The sequence below is a fragment of the Bubalus bubalis genome, chromosome 8 (genome assembly GCF_019923935.1).
Source record: "Bubalus bubalis isolate 160015118507 breed Murrah chromosome 8, NDDB_SH_1, whole genome shotgun sequence".
Classification (NCBI taxonomy): Eukaryota; Metazoa; Chordata; class Mammalia; order Artiodactyla; family Bovidae; genus Bubalus; species Bubalus bubalis.
In genome coordinates, this window is record NC_059164.1 from 70,631,548 (window position 1) to 70,643,715 (window position 12,168).

Here is a 12,168-nt window from a genome sequence, read left to right on the forward strand (position 1 = left end):
GAGTTGTAATCGCCCTGGCAGAAGTTGGAGCTCTGAGGAGAGGAGGAGCTGTAGTGGAGGGCCCTTCTGTCTGCCAGAAAATCCAGCCGAGTCAGGAAGAACTCTCCCAACCTTGGTCTTCTCCGGCCGCCATTCTCCCTGGTGGCTGAACCCAACAGGGCAGGGAGCCCCAAAGTGCAGTGCTCAGGCCCCAGGACAGGAGGAGGCCCTGGGCCAGCAAAAAACAAGCACCTGGACCTTATGTTTACCGCCATCTTCTAGTATGAGATTTTGGAGGAATTTTCAGTAAGTAAATAGGCTTTGGAACCTTTTTTTTCTTAATATAATTTGTTGTGGCACCCAGTTATCTTCCAAGGATGAATTATGATTAACTGTGCTTTTTAAAAACTGGTTCTCCGTGATGTTATTATTGTTGTCACACTTAAAATGAGTTAAGGGCATCCTCTCTTGTTTATTAAATGCCATAGTTTAAACAGATAGCAACCTGGGAAATACGTATCAGCTAAAGCAGTGATTTTTTAAATTGGCTAATATGTTGGGAACTTTACACACACACACACACACACACACACTCTTTCTCTTTTTCTTCCTCTTCAGCTAAAGCAGTGATTTTTTAAATTGGCTAATATGTTGGGAGCTTTACACACACACACACACACACTCTCTCTCTCTCTCTCTCTCTCTCTCTTTTTCTCTTTTTCTTCCTCTTCCTCTGAGGGTCAGACCTCACATAGTCTGTTGACCAACATTGCTCACCACAAAGCAGGAACGCCACTTTCTAATGTCATGATTGTTCCAGGACTTAGAAAATGGCACGTTGGTAAGCACTGTGTGTTTCTTTTCACAGCGTTTCATGCACTCCTTTTGTACTGTCTTTGGGATGTAAAGGTAGGGGCCCTGACACCTCCTAGGCTGCAGACAGGGATCGGGCAGCCACTGAGATGGATGTTTTCTCTGAAAAACATTTTCTGGCCCAGGAATGGCCCCAGACACTGGTGATACACAGCCTTCCTCCTTGAGAAGCTTCCAGTCTCCTGGGAGGCCAGTGGTCAGTGATTAATCGCAGAGTTTAAGCACGCCCCTGGGTGTGGTAAGAGGACGCCCAAATGAGAGGGGAGCGGTGCAGTGGATGGAGAGGAGGGCGGACCTCAGAGCTGGTGAAGGAAGGAGTGGGCTTGGCGGGCCCGGAAATCAGGGGGAGAGGGCTGGGGAACCACGGGTGACTCACAGCTGCTCTCCGTGCCAGCTAAACTGCAGCGCGGCTTCCCAACCAGCGTCCAATGAGATTTTTGAGGTGTCACAATACGTGGTGTTTCCTCAGCCTGGAGCCATGGGACAAGGGTTGGGAGGAGGCAGGCAGTGCTTAGGCGACCGAGCGGGCCAAGGAAATCCCCCTAGAGGACCCTTCTGCCTCTGCTGCAGAATCACATAAGCCTCCATGTCCCCCTCGCCATATATCCAAACACAGTTTATGAGAAAAAGGGAGGCCAAGCCTGGGAAACCTGAGAGTTTCACCATCTTTCCAGAAGTGACTGAGAATTGCCGGAACAGACTATCCAAATGATCAGACTAGATAATTTCTTTCCGTAGTTTTTTATTGTGGTAAAATATACTGATACATGGGCTTCCCTGGTGGTTCAGATGATAAAGAATCCACTTGCAATGCAGGAGACCTGGGTTCAATCCCTGGGTCAGAAAGATCCCCTGGAGAAGGGAATGGTTCCCCATTCCTGTATTTTTGCCTGGAGAATCCTGTGGACAGAGAAACCTGGCTGGCTACAGTTCATGGAGTCACAAAGAGTCAGACACGACTGAGTGACCAACACACATGCACACACACATATTGATACATAAAAGTTTTAACATTTTAACCATTTCCCCCTAGTTTTATTGAACTTTGTTAGATGTATGACACCTTGTAAGTTTAAGGTGTAGAGCATAATGGCTTGACTTGCATATCTTGTGACATCATTACCATAAGTTTAGTTGACATCATCTTCTCATATAGGTACAAAAAAAGACCCCCCCAAAAAATGTTTTTTTTTTTCCTTATGATAACTCTTGGGATCTACTCTCTAAACAACTTCCAATTTTACCATACGGCAGAGCTAGCTCTAGTCATGTTAGCTATTACATTTCCAGTAATTATAGCTCAAAGTTTGTACATTTTTAAGTGTAAAAGTCAGTGGCATTAAGTGCGTTCACACTGTTGTGTGACCATCACCATTCTCCATCTCCAGAATCTTTTTCATCATCTCCTACTGAGATTCTGTATCTATTTAGACTAAACAAAATGAAACCTTGAATTGTTTTTCTTGCTAACAAATAGGTGAAGGGCTCATGAGGAAGACCACATCAGTTAACCACAAGGTGAAAGAATTAATTTTTCTCACTTCTGATTTATAGTGTTACAGTTTTGCAGACTCACTATGGAAGTATTACCACAGCCCTAGTTAGGCAAGGGGGCTTCTCTGGTGGCTTAGAGGTTCAAGCATCTTCCTGCAGTGTGGGAGACCTGGGTTCAATCCCTGGGTCGGGAAGATCCCCTGGAGAAGGAAATGGCAACCCACTCCAGTATTCTTGCCAGAAGAATCCCATGGACGGAGGAGCCTGGTAGGCTGCAATCCATGGGGTCACAAAGAGTTGGACACGACTGAGTGACTTCACTTTCACTTTCACTTATTTAGGCAATCCCCATTTAATAGAAGTGTTTATTGAGAACCAGAAGTTAAGCAATTTGACCAAACTCTCCCAATTTCTTAATAGCAGTAAGGGGATATGAGTGCATGTCTGGCATGTTTCAAAATCCAGCTCCTCTTGCTACAGAATGAGAGGGAAACAGTGAGATCCCAACACCCTTTTCCCTTCCAAGTCCTTATTCTCTAATTTTAGTCCCAAAGGTCTTTGAATCTGACATAGGGAGCTCATTGAACAGGAAAAGAACTCTGGGATGAGACTTGGGGACTTAATTCTAGTTATTGGTAAAACTTGAGTAGGTCACTTATCCACAAATCTCACAGGGCCCCAACATCAAATGGACAAATTATTACTAAATTTCTCTCTGTGCTGCCAGATTGTGATCTTAAGACTAGGTAGGAATGTTCTTTGGTCAATCAATAAATATTCATGAGCCCCAAACACATGCCAGACATAACCCCTGCCCCCATGGAGCTTACCTACAGATGGGAGAATCTGCCCTAAATTATTATTTTCTATTTTATCCTGAAAATGGAAAGTATTTGGCCACATGGAAGAATTACATTGCTTATTTAGAAAACTGTCAGATTCTGAATCATCAAACTTTTGTAGAATCAAAATGATCCAAGTGTGAATAATAGGCTGCAAAGTCTATTGATATGGTCCTTTGCCTACAGTCAACAATACAGGGAATACAGAAGAGATTTTGAAAATTAAGTTTCTGTTCTTGTGGAGCATAGAGTCTGGTGGGGGCAGAGAGTGGTGGCTGGAGGTGGAGACGGTGAGCTCATAAGCAGGCAGATGAGTGGTGTGACGGATGTAAAAGTGCTATGGAGGAGAATACTCAGAAGAGTCGGGAGGGAAGATGAATCTTTCAATACAAATACAAGTCTGAAGCAGGGATGTGTCTGGTGAGAGGAAGGAAGCCAGCGCAGGTGGAGCAGTGTGAGTTGGGGAGAGGATGCAAATCAAAATTAGGGCAGGGAGGTACTTGGGGTCAGAAGATTTTGTTTTTTGCCAAGTGGGATTAAAAGCCGGTAAAGGGTTTTGAGCAGAGGAATGATATGATTTGACTTATAATTTTAAAAGGTCATCTGGCTGCGTGGCAGAGATTGCAGGGGCCATAGGTGAACACAAGGAGCTAGTTTGGAGGTTGTTGGGCTCATTCGGAGAGAAATAGTGAAGGTTTAGACCAGGGTGGAAATAATGGAGGGGGAGGGAAGCAGAAAGAAACTGGAAATACTTTGAAGATAGAATCAACAGGACTGGCCAGAGTTAAGTTTGGGATGTGGGAGGAGAGAAGTCAAAGATGACTCCAAGGTCTGTGGCCTGAGCCACTAGAAGGATGAAGTTTCTGTGAACTGAAATAAGGAAGACTATGGGCAGAGCAGATTTGGGCGCTCTGATGAAAAAATTAGGTGGTAACTTTTTTCGAGAGTCCTTTTAAGTAGGCAGCTGGATACAAGTGCAGTAAAGGGTAATGCATCAGGCTTGAGTTGTTCACACCCTGTACATTTGACAAAGAAAAGACTGGACCTCAACCATCTCTTTCTTGTGAGATACCCTCTAAGCCCTTGGAATATCCCTGGGACTTTTATATACCTGGGACTTTGGTGCTAAATAGTTTACAGTAAAAATGTGGTTATGGTGGGGACTTCGGGCCACACGGTATAAGTCTGACCTCTGGAAGGGCTGGAAACTATCATCAGCCACATTGGTGCTCCATGCCAAAGTGACCAGCCCTGGATACCAAGGCTTCCCTGGTTGATGATACTCTGAATATGTGGTCACACATTTTTGATAGGGTTGCTAAAGTGAGAAATGCCCGAGAGATTTAAGACTCCTCCACCTCCCTCATGCCCACATTCATGGGCCTGAGTCCTGCCCAGTCCACCACCTGAGAAGTTCCTCTTCCTTACCCACAGCACTGTCTCTGGCCAGCCCTTCCAGAGGTCAAACTGATACAGCATGGCCCAAAGGAAACTTAATGGTTCCTGCCTGGCCTAATGCAGTCACAGTGCCACCTCTCCATCCTCTAAGCCACAACCAGAGTGGTTTTCCTAAGCTCTGGTCACAACATTAATCTCTTTAAAGTACATCTCTGCTCAGAACATCTCAACACAGCATGTGTGCAACACAGCGGTCACAAGTCCAGCCTTTGTAGTCAGAGACTTGGGTTTGTACCCTGGCTCTCCTGTTTCCTCTGTTCTGCCCTGGAGCTCACCCCCAAGGGGTGTTACAAGGGTCACCTGCTGCTGCCATTTACTGATGGCTTACACCATGCCAATCACCACCCTTAAGGTTCCCTAAGTGTCCCCATGTCACTAAGGAGGAAATGGAGACCTAGGCTGAGGAACTTGCTTACAATCTCAGTCTCAGACTTGAAAAAACCATGATTCAAGTGTTCTTAGCCTCTAAAACAGCAGTTCTCAGAAAGTGATCTGGCATCCCTGCAATCTCTCAGTACCCATTCAAGGTGCACAAGGTCTAAAATATTTTCATAATACTATTAAGACACTCTTTTCCCTTTCCACTTTCCCTCTTGAATGTATAGAGGGGTTTTCCAGAGGCTATATGACATGTGAATGTGCAAGGTTAATGCAGAAGCAGACGAGAAGTCAGCTGTCTTCTTTTAAGCCAGACAGTCAGGATATTTGCAAAAATATAAAATAGTGCTATTCTTCCCTCTAATATTTTTTGTGCTAGAGATTCTGGTTGTATTTATTTAAAAGTATGTTTTTATGTTAACATATAATGGTATATTATCCATAGTTTTCAGAATTATTATTTCTCAGTTTCTCAGTTTGAACTTCATCAATAGATATATATATAACCTACATAAATAAAAGCTCTCTGGGGTTCTCTCTAATTTTTAAGAGCATGAAGGTCTTTTAAGAGCATACAGTCTTTAAGAGGATATTTAAACTTGAGACCAAATAGTGTAATAAACACAGCATTATGCTGTACATGATATATATAAATTATAGTGTCTGATGGAGAATGAGGGCTCAATAAGTTGTTTTTACTATTTTATATGGTGCTGTAAATGAATAATATGTGTACTGGCCCATGACGACTATATGCTTCACTTCCCCTCATGCATTATTCTCCCCTGTTTTATTGAATTGCCTATAGTCTCAGATCCCCAAGCTTTGCACAGTCTGTCCCTTTTTGAGAAGGATCTCTCCCACCACATCTACCAAACTCACTTTCTCCCTTTCAAACCTCAGCTTAGGCATCTCTACCTTTTAGAAGGTGCCTGGAGCTGGGTTCTAGAGCTGAGTTCTACCCTGGGTTCTATCTAACCCTGACCCTGACCCTAACCCTAATTTTTTTCTTTATGAGTTATGGCACTGCAGTTCAGTTCAGTCGCTCAGTCGTGTCTGACTCTTTGCGACCCCATGGACTCCAGAACGCCTAACTCCCCTAACTCCCTGTCCAGGACCTTTCAATATACGTACTGACTAGAGCAGAAAGTCATGGGGACTTTGTTGATTTCCTTGAAAGAGGAAGATTTTTGTTACTGCCCATTCACTGCAGTTGAGGAAGAGGCCTTCTTCTGGAACATAGCCATTTCCCATCACCAGAACGATAATTGCAAGATCATGGTCTAGGCCAATGCTTCCCCAAACGTGGCCTAAATCCCCTGCTGAGGTGCACATTAACATTCAGATTCCTTCCCCCGTCCATGACCTACTGAATCACACTCCCTGAGAATATGATTTTTTGTTAAACTTTTTTCTTTCTCTGTATTTGTTTATTTGTTTTAAAATTTTATTGGAGTATAGTTGATTTATAATGTCGATAGTTTCAGGTATATGGCAAAGTGATTCTGTTATATATATATTCATTCATTTTCAGATTCTTTACCCACATAGGTTATTACAGAATATTGAGTGTACTTCCCTATGCTGTACACTGGGTTCTTGTTGGTTATCGATCTTATATATAGTACTCTGTGCATGCCAACAACAAGCTCCTAATTTATTCTCCGCACCCCACCACATTTCCCCTTTGGTAACCATAAGGTGTTTTTTAATCTATGAGTCTGTTTCATAAATAAGTTAATATGTATTATTTTTAAAATTAGACTCCATGTATGAGTAATATCATATGATATTTGTCTTGAACTTCACTTAGTATAATAATCTCTAGGTCCATCCATGTTGCTGCAAATGTCATTATTTCATTCTTTTTTATGGTTGAGTAAATATTCTATTATATATATATGTACCAAATCTTCCTATCCATTCCTCTGTCAATAGAAAATATGCTTTTTTAAATAACAAAGTCTTATTTTGATTTGGTGATTCTTACATGTACAAGGTCTGAGAATCATGAGTTTGAGTAAACTCTGGGAGTTGGTGATGGACAAGGAGACCTGGCGTGCTGGAGTCCGTGGGGTCGCAGAGAGTCAGACACGACTGAGGGACTGAACTGAACTGCAGTGCCATCCATTAGGGAGACAAGGATGACTAAGAATTTTACCACAGTGAGAAAGGAAATAACTTACAGTGAATATTTATCATGCAGGTGATGTTGGACTTGGTTTGAATGGGCATTTTTAGGCAGAGACAGGCAGCAAAGCTATTCCAGGCAAGGAGAATGTCATGTGTAATGGAAAAGAAGCCCAAAATTGTGTGGCAAAGACAAAGAAAGACACAAAACCATCTGTATCCTTTCTTTGATGTTATGTACAACCAAGAAACTTTGGGGATATTAATTTGGCTATTTAACTGCTATGTGCTGGGTGGTAAGCATGAGCTTCCCAGCCATGAGAGAGAGATTTGTGCCTTTTGGACTACAAATCAATAAACTGATTTCCTGATTTGTAAACTGACCTTTTGATTAAGGTGAATCAATACCCCAGGGGCTTCCCTAGTGGCTCAGATGGTAAAGAATCTACCTGCAATGCAGGAGACCCACGTTTGATCCCTGGGTTGGGAAGATTCCCCTGGAGAAGGAAATGGCAACCCATTTCAGTATTCTTATCTGGGAAATTCCATGGACAGAGGAGCCTAGCGGGCTACGGTCCATGGGGTGGCAAAAAGTCAGACATGACTGAGCAACTAAGTACTTAACACCCCAGAATGTGTCAGGTGGCAAAATTCTAATTTTGTTTTCTAATACAGTTTTTAATCTGTAACACTGAGGCCTTAAATGTGAGAGGTACCCTTGGAGGTCAGCCAGAGAAGAGCCAGCTGACCTCATAGTGTCTTGTAGCGGACACGACAGTATACTTTCCAAAGCTGCTATTTTGTCCTCCTTCCTGCTGACAAAGAGCACTTTGATTCTGTTCAGATATGGACAACCTTGTATTTGAAGGGAAGCCAAGCCCCGTCCCTGGCCGTAGCGTCTCAGTCAGACTAAACCGATGTAGCAGTTTCTCCCTCTTCCCAATGACTGACTTAGGAATGGGCTTGGGATGATGAGATGGGGGAAAAAATCTTCTGGCAGCTTGAAACTAAAGAGAGGGTCATTTCCTTTCCATCCCTGACTAGCTGTGTGAATTGTTTCTGTAGTCAACCTGAAACCAGGAAGAGGCAAGTCTGAGGCCAGTACCAGGGGGCTGAGGATGGCAGTGAGAAAAGGCAGAGTCTGCCCTGTAGATGACACCACTGAGTCTCTGAGTTGGCCACCCTGGAACCTCTCCACCTGTGCACACCTTAACATATGAGATGACCAGTGTCCTTATTTGTTAGGCTATTTTAGGGTGGTTTTTTTCCAGCTGAATGTACACTAATGGCACCCCACTGACGCAGACACTCAGACACAACATACTATTGGTTCGGCCAAAAAGTTTGTTCATATTCTATGGAAAAACCCAAACAAACTTACTGGCCAACTCCATACTTAATCACTCCCCTAACCCACTCCAGTGTTCTTGCCTGGAGAATCCCAGGGACGGGGGAGCCTGGTGGGCTGCCGTCTATGGGGTCGCACAGAGTCGGACACGACTGAAGCGACTTAGCAGCAGCAGCAGCAAGCTGAAATTAAAGTGTTGCAGGGAATGTTGTAGCAGCTTACTGCTGAGCCTCTACAAACTGAGATATATTCATGCAACTAGAAGATGATTCAGAATCCCACCTACTTCTGTCGATAAGATTATCTTTTTCTGCACAGGGACAGGTTAATCCCCCTCCTGTGCACCTCTCTGTTGCTACCTCTGCCACTCTGCTGCTGCTGCTAAGTTGCTTCAGTCGTGTCTGACTCTGTGCGACCCCATAGACGGCAGCCCACCAGGCTCCCCCGTCCCTGGGATTCTCCAGGCAAGAACACTGGAGTGGGTTGCCATTTCCTTCTCCAATGCATGAAAGTGAAAAGTGAAAGTGAAGTCGCTCAGTCGTTTCTGACTCTTCGCGACCCCATGGACTGCAGCCCACCAGGCTCCTCCATCCATGGGATTTTGCAGGCAAGAGTACTGGAGTGGGGTGCCATTGCCTTCTCCCTGCCACTCTGCAGTTACCAACAACTTTGTTATTGGATGACCTTTTCTCTCTCATGGCTTCTGTTTGCTCATAGTTTCTGCTGCCTAATTTTTCTCTGGATATCTTTCAGCTTCTGCAACAGACAACTTAATGTATCTGCATTTCAATTTTTCTAGAAAAGAGTCACAGCCCAGTCATATAAGCCATGTCATCCATTGCTGACAACACTATAAGTTGACTGCACTTGGGTTCTAGGTCCAGCCCGATTCTACCTGGTGGTGCCCTGGGTGGATGGTCACATGGTACAATGTGCCAATTTATGCAGAAAGAACCATGTAGAAAGGAATTGTGGAGAATAGGGAGCATCATGAAGTGTTCTCTGTTCAGTACTAGGGCAGCTTGCCAGATGTCCTGCCTATACTAATTCTCCTGTTATTCCAAAATCATAGAAGCTTTGGCCGGATGTGTGTTTACCCAGCTAATGACACGTCCCAGACTCCTGCTAGGTATGGCCAAATGACTATATTCTGATTCAAATACTGTAAGTAGAAGTGTTATGTGCAGTTTCTGGGATGTGCCTTTAGAATGAAAAGTATGTTTCATCCCCCTCCTGGTCTCCCTTCCTGTTGGCTACACATGGAAAGAAGGATGAAAACAGGAGCAGCTTTCTTCCACCTCCAGACGGAAAGAGCATGTCTGGCAAACCAGCAAGATCTATGGACACTGGGACCCAACACTTAGAGTCACCAGTTTGTCTTAGTCTGCCCAGGACAGTTTGGGTTTTAGCATTGAAAATTCCACAAACCGAGGACCAATCCTAGACAAACTGGATGGTTAGTCACCCTACACAGTCAAACTACCACACCAACTCTGGACCATCTACTTAAATTCTTGTTAGAGAGCAAAAACCAACCAGAAACAAAACCCAAACCATTTTCTTGGTTTGCATCACCCTATCCTATCTTCTAATTCATACAGATACATTTGGTCTAATGAACCTTGTTGACCATGGTTTTGCTGTTGCTCAGCCTGACATCTGATGCTGAGGTCTGGAGCTCCTCAGCCGGGCTTCTAGACCCCATTGTCAGGGCTGCCATGTGTGGGTTCCAATCAGAATGGAGGCTCCTGAAGAGGCTGAGACCTAGTTGAATCCTAGCTCTAACCTGGTCCTTCTCCTTGGAGCTCTCAAACACACACAAACATAAATACACACATAAACACACATAAAAACACACATACACGGGCACAAACAGGCACACACATCCACACACACGGTCTCTCCTCTCTCTCCTCTCTCTCTCTCCCCACTCTCTCCCCCAGCTCCACCTCTTTTTTCATACTCAGTCTTTTAGAGGAAGCCTTTATGGGGAACAGATGGGAAGCTGGAGTAGATTCAAGGGCAAAATAGATTTTCTTTTCCTTTTTTGAAATCACACAATGCATGTTCCTTGAAAAAAAAAAAATTAGAAAATGGAGTTTGGTTTCATAAACTTATTTTTAAAGGCAAACTAAATGAGAACAATAAATATAACCCATGAGGATTTAATCCCCTTTGGACACAGCAAGTAACACCACTCTCATATCAAAGGGCAGGAACTTATCTGATTATGCGCGGAGAGAGGAAGGTGCAGGAGAGGGAGGGGGCGTTTCTTGGAAGCAGAGGCCTTCAGGCTCATTGGCAAAATATGGCCTTGCTTCTCCAGGAAGTCGCCTGCAACAATGGCCCCACCAAGAGTCAGTGACTCTCTCGGTGTCTGTTTTTTCCAGGAGAGCCTTAGTTTCAAATATCCTACCTTCTGTCCCTAAGAGCCATCTAACACCAAACTCAGTAGTTCAGTTCCTCAGCTCCATTTCCTATACTGCTTTCTGCTCCCTAAAGCAACCCTAAAACCCTGGGTCAGGCCATGGGTATGGGTTTTGTTCAGCTGATAGGCAAGACCACGTTTTGAAGTCCTGACTATAAGGGCACTTTCAGGGTATCCAAATTTTGTTGATTAGTTAAAAAATTTTTTTCATTTTCCCATTTATTCTGAAGAGTTCAACTTGTGTAGGGAAGCCAACTGTGTTATTTTCCAGAAAGTCTTTTTTTTAATTTCTATTCATGGTGGATGTTTATGTTCATTTTTTAATCATAAAAGTAATACATTACTTTTACCAATAGAAAAATGTAAGTAATTATAAGCTAAAAGGGAAGAATAAAATGGAACGTTCCTGATTTCATACCACCCCCAAAAAATTAGTGCTAATATTTTTGGCATACAATTTTAAACTTTTTAGCCTTATTTCTATTATATACATTTCTGTATTATACACATAAATGAATCTCTGGTCTTTTCAGAAATACAAGGACATGATTTGCATCAGATTGGTTTGGAAAATAAATTCTCTTTGGGGCAGGAGGTGAGAATAGTGACCTAAGAAAAGATAAAGTGAGGCATCTCATCAGGTGCATTTGTGTAATAGTAGTTAATATTGGCTCTAAAAGGTTTCAATTAAGTGATTTATTTATGTTTAAATTTTAACTGAAATGTATTTATGGTTAAATTTTAATTGAAATAAAAGCAAATCCTAGTGAGATGGTGAAAACCTGGTTATAAAATAAAACCTGTGATTGAAGGTGAATGAGAGCTGTTCACCTAGGTCCACCTCTTTGCGACCACATGGACTATACAGTCTGCAGAATTCTCCTCGCCAGAATGCTGGAGTGGGTAGCCATTCCCTTCCCAACCCAGGGATTGAACCCAGGTCTTCCACATTTCAGGCAGATTCTTTACCAGCTAAGCCACCAGGGAAGCCTGGGAAAAAAAAAAAAAAAAAAAACCCTATGATTAGCTTTAAAATAAAATGGTAGTGGTTATGGAGGAAGGAGTGGATATAGATGAAACAGGATTGCCCATAGTTGATAATTATTGAAGCTGGATGATAGATACAGGGAAGTTTATTGTATTACTCTATTTTCTTTGGTATAGATTTGATATTTTTGATAACAAAAAGTTAAGCAACAAGTAAACTCAGCAACTGACTCATAGCTCATTAAAGTCTG

At 43.0% G+C, this 12,168-nt stretch overlaps 1 protein-coding gene across 7 annotated transcripts in view; it reads left to right on the top strand.

Annotated features, from left to right (window-relative positions):
- GSDME (gasdermin E) overlaps nucleotides 1-12,168 on the top strand; it is a 117,243-nt gene continuing 105,075 nt past the window's right edge. For 3 of the 7 annotated variants that reach the window (XM_044946736.2, XM_044946737.2, XM_044946739.2), the window contains exon 1: nucleotides 2-285. The gene's annotated coding sequence lies outside the window, so the exon portion shown is untranslated. Of the gene's footprint in view, nucleotides 286-12,168 lie in introns of all 7 variants that reach the window. The other 4 variants (XM_044946735.2, XM_044946740.2, XM_044946741.2 and 1 more) reach the window with 2 other exon arrangements.